The sequence below is a fragment of the Condylura cristata genome, unplaced genomic scaffold (genome assembly GCF_000260355.1).
Source record: "Condylura cristata isolate star-nosed mole 26May11 unplaced genomic scaffold, ConCri1.0 scaffold00114, whole genome shotgun sequence".
Taxonomy (NCBI): domain Eukaryota; kingdom Metazoa; phylum Chordata; class Mammalia; order Eulipotyphla; family Talpidae; genus Condylura; species Condylura cristata.
In genome coordinates, this window is record NW_004567215.1 from 52,354 (window position 1) to 57,842 (window position 5,489).

Below are 5,489 nucleotides of genomic sequence, written 5' to 3' on the forward strand. Positions count from 1 at the left end.
CAGTTGTTTGGATAGAATTCATGTGACTGGTCCTTAGACATAGAACTGAAAACACCAGGATTTTTTTCCTGATAAGCATGACATTCAAAGCCATTAATTTTTCATTTTCCCATTCCTATTGTTTTATCACCATACATTAAGTTTACTGAGGTATAGTAGGTTCACATCATTGTATCCACTTTGTGGGTTATTGTTTCAATCTCTAGATATGTTTGTTTTCATACCAATCTATGACCAGTGCCCCAAGAAGCCTCCACTCTATTCTCTGTGGACCCTTCTCTCGCCCACTGTTTTCATACCACCTTGCCCCTTGTGGCTTCAGTTTTGCAGTTAGATGTTAAGAATTTATATTTCTTAATTATAAATTAATTGTTTTAATTGAATCTTGGAATGTTTTGTCCATATTCTTATAATATTGAGACTATTTGTTTTTTCCAATATCATTATTTCTCCAATGTCATCCACGTTTTTGCAAATGCTCTTTTTTGCTGAGTTGTATTCTGTTGAGTGTATATATCACATATATCTATTCAACACATCACTTCTTGGACACTTAGCCTTTTTCAATATCTTAACTATTGTAAGTAGGTCTAAAACTAATATATATCAAGGTGACTGAGTGTTTTGCATTTTCTGGATAGATACCTAGGAAGAGAATAGCTGAGTAATAAATAGTAATCTGTATTAATATTTTGAGACATCTTCATGATGTTTTCCATAGGATCTATACAGACTGCGTTCCCATTAACAGAAGACTAGATTGTCTTTTGCTGAACAATGTTCACAAATCTTGATTCTGGTCTTTTGGTCTGGGCCATTCTGATGGGGGCGCGATGGTATCTCATTGTGGTTTTGATTTATATTTTCCTAATAATAAGTAATGAAGAAATTTCTTTTCTGGTCATTTGAATGTCTCTTTGAAGAACTAAATTTTAGCTCTTCTGCCATTTTTAAATTTACATATCTATTTACATTATTGTTCATTTTACAACAGTGTTTACTTACCCCAACCTTTATTACCATAGCCCACCCCCATATTCCTCCCTCTTTTTTATAGTTTTATGAATTTTTTACATATTTTGATAATCAGCCCTTTATCAGCTGTGTTATGTGTAAACTTTTCTGCTTTCTTTTAATAGGATGTCTTCTTGTTTGACTTTTTTTTTTTTTTTTTGCTGTGTAGAATCTTTTCGTTTGATGGTCTCATGCTTGGTATTAATTCAGGAGATTTAATTTCTACAAATAGGTTATCCTTTGTTCTGAAAATAGTGGCTGCCATCACAAGATTTTTGTTTTTATTCCTGTACCATTTTCAGACTGAATAGCCCCTTTTTTATAAAAAAAATAGTTTTAATTTTCTTTATAAAGTGTTCAATTATACAGAGTGATACAATAAAGTTATTTGTATACATGGAAGTTAGATACATTTACATATGTATGAGGATTTCTAGAATATCTAAACTGCTATATTCTCAATATGAAATCTTTCTTCCATATATAAATAGCCTTACTTTTTGCTACAATCAGACTATTGCTGCTTCAGTTGAATGATTTTAGTCATTATAAATTTTTGTCTGGGATGTGTTATATTTCTTAATATATTCTGCTACTGGAAGTAGGGCTCTATATAAAAACATACTGAAATTTCAATTCATAACCTTTTTTTTACATTATGGAAGATTTATTTATTATTTTTTTCCCATTACCATTTTAATGAAGAGCATCTGAGATTTCATTCTAAATTAGAAACATGGTCCAAATGACTCTGAACCTTATACATCTTATAGTTGTTTTTAAATCTGTAACTGTATGTGAAACTACTAGAGTTTAACAGAATTCCTTTGTCTGATAACTAATTATTCATAATTTCCCTTACATGATATGCTTTTTATTTTTCTTTCCATCATCCTTATATCATTCATTTTTTTAATTCTTTGCTGGGCAATTAGAAATCAGGTCATACATTATCAGTGTACAAACTACAAATTTTATATTCAACCTCCTTTGAATTTGTTAGCTACATTTTTAAATATAAATTTCACTGTGATTTCTCCTGGATTGATTAAATGTTATTGCTATAGTAGGGATTGCCAGATTGCCCATTGTTCACATTTGATGATTCAGAAAAATGCCTGCTTTTCCCACCCCTTTCTTGTTTTGTCACATCTACATTTATGACAGAACTGTTTCCCATCCTCACAGTGGGTGATTGTCTCTATCAAAAATTAGAGAGCTTTATTAAAAAACCTTTTTTTTTTCCTCTGAAGAGATAACTGTTGTAGAACTTACAATCTTTTCTTTTTTTCTTTTTTTTCCCCTAAAAGGAGCTCTTTCTTCTGGCACATATCTTTCTCTTGCAGTAATCTAAGTAGTGTTATAGAAGATAACTTTTAAATACCACCTCTGGTCCCCATTTGGACAAAAGTTGGGCTTCTGAATCAAGTCCTAGCAACAGATAAATTGTGTATGTATGAGGTTTGACCAATGTGGGCCATACCTGTGATCTCCCCATGATGATGCACTTGATAAAAGGGAGCAAGCAATCAACCTTCACTTTCAGAGTTGCATATAGGAAATTTTGACAGTCATATTTCCAAATTTGGGATTATGAAAAGATATATGAGAAGAAGATAGTGGATTTAAAGACAAGGTCTTAATGGCATTTAAATTTTGGTTTCCTGTTTTGGACATTCAGCTTCATCCTTCTCACTACTTTTTGGTTACTAGCTGAATAAACAGATGAGCCAATATATTCATTCATGTACCTAAATTTATTTAGATTGTGATTCTGCATTATTGTCAAAAGGATACTGATAAGTATTGCAGGTGGTAAATCTTCCATATTTCTTTATGAAATATTATGTTTTCTGTTTTACTGGTAATGAGATCTTAAGTTTATTTGGAAATTAGAAATGAAAATATAGAGAATTTCTCCATGTAGAGAAATTCTTTGTAATATACTGGTATTTTTACTGCTAGAGTTTTACTATGAAAATATAAATATATATTTGCAAGTTAGGATTTAAAATGGTTTTGCTATTTTATCCTGACTTTTTTTTTTAAGATTTGTTTATTTATGCATACAGAAATGGGGTACAAGCCAGAGGTGAAGGGGCGGTGAGAGGATTCACCAGGGACAGAGTGGGGAGCAGTCTCACCAGGGACAGAGGGGGAGCAGAACAGGCAGATGGTCGAAATATACTGCTGAGGAGAGCAGCAGGCAGGTCAGGAGAGGTCTGCCGTGCCATGTGGTCACTTCCGGGGCAGGTGGGGATCCAACTCATGCAGAAATGGTTTTTAACTTCTTAGTGCTGTGCTTGAACCTGCTGAGCCACCAGGGAGGGCCTATTTTATCCTGACTTTTAAAGTATATTATATACTGAGAATTATACCCTATTTAATCTAAAATTATTTAAAGAAATATGTATCATTGTGTTATATCATAATTATACATTTTATACCTCTAACATTAATTGAGAATATTGTCTTTTATTTTTGCTTTAAATTATAAATCCTACACTACCTCTGTCTGCATTTCAGATTACTTTTCTCTAGATATTTGGGTTAAATAGGTGATGCTATTTAAAATTATTTATTTATAATATCACTTTTCTCAATATATTATATGATTATTGAGAGCTATATTCACTATAGTGCCCTTTTATGTGAATATGATCATTCATTAGATATCTTTATCAAGTTAAAGACAAAATAATAAAATTTTTCTCTGAATTTCTTCAATTTTGGGGTAGTTCTAACTTTTAAAATGTCATCTTTATTTTGAATGCTTTGTTTTGAATTACAGGTGTGAGACATTGTCAGTCAAGCTTAATATGACTTAATATGACTTAATGACTAAAACAAAAAATAAATGAATATTTTCATCTTTGCAAGAGAAAACAGATCAACAAACTTGGTGGACAGCAGTGTGAATTTCCTTCGCACTAATTCATCCTTTGAATGTACACTTAGTTATGTTTAAGAAGGTAAAATTTTATGTTATATTTTATTTTATCACAATAAAATATTAGTATCAATTTAAACAAGGGAACTTACTTAATCAAGTTATTGGATATCCATTAGTGGAACCAGTCTCACAGACTCAGGTTTCATTACATTTCACTCTTTGATATTTTTCTCTCTCTTCTACTGCCTTCCTCTTGCTTTTCTCACTTTCTTATCAACCTTTTAACTGTGTATCTTGGTATGTTGGTTTTATTTTGTTCTTTTGCACATTGATTTCCTTCTGTAAGGAAAGGCAAAAGAGGAGAGTCTGCCAATAATTCCAAATTGCTATCGTTAGTGTAGCAGCAAACTAAAAAGGGAACATTTTTGTTTACTAACATCTATGTAAAAATCTACTAAAAAGATCCCAATTGTCTTGCTTTTAAGTGCTACTCCAGGGTAAAAGAGAAATAGAAGATATAAGTAAATGGAAAGATACTTCCAGCTTGCGATTACAAGAAAAACCATTATTAAAAATGCAATCACGGGGGCCTCCCTGGTGGCGCAGAGGGTAAATGCAGCAATAAGAAGCTAAAGCCACTTGTGCATGAGTTCAGTCCTTGCCCTGGAGGTGACCCACATGGCTTGGCAGACCTCTCCTGACCCGCCCTCTGCTCCCCTCAGCAGTGTACTTCATCAATCGGCCTGTCCTGCTCCCCACTCTGACTCTGGTGAAGTCTCTCAATGCCCCTGCACCTCTGGCCTGTACCCCAGTTCTGTATGCACAAATAAATGAATCTTAAAAAAAGTGTAACCATGGCCCTCCTTGGTGGCACAGCCGGTTAGAGCACAGCACTAAGAAGCTAAAGCCACTTCTGCATGACTTGGATCCCGCTTGCCTGGGAGGTGATCCATATGGTGCAGCAGACCTCTCCTGACTGCCAGCTGCTCCCCTCAGCAATGTACTTCCACTCTCTGTGTGTTCTGCTCCGCGCTCAGTCTCTGATGAGTCCTCTCACTGCCCTTGCACCTCTGGCTTGTACCCCAGTTCTGTGTGCACAAATAAATAAATCTTTAAAAAAAAAATGCAGTCATTGGTCTCCCTGGTTTCCCAAGTGTTAAGTTTGTCACCACCACAGTATGAGTTCATTCCATAGGCTGCTGACCCAGATATGCACAGCAGACTTCTCCTGTCTGGCCCACTGTTCCACTTAGCAGTGTTATTTAATAATTTACCCTGATCTGCTCCCCACTTTTTCTCCCTAGTGAATTCTCTCCACCTACAGCTGACACCCACACTGCACCTCTGGACTATATCCCAGTTCTAGTATGCATAAATAAAAATAAAAATTAAATAAATTGCCACATTATCCAAAGCAATATGGGACCAGATTGCAAATGAGTGTATATAAAGGGCTACAAATTGTGAAGAAAGTAAAAGCACTGACTTTGACTCAAGTGGTGCTAGAAATATGTTTTAGGATGTTAGCATGAACATTACACCTGTGAAAGAGTCAGCATTGCTACAATGCAATGTCTTTACC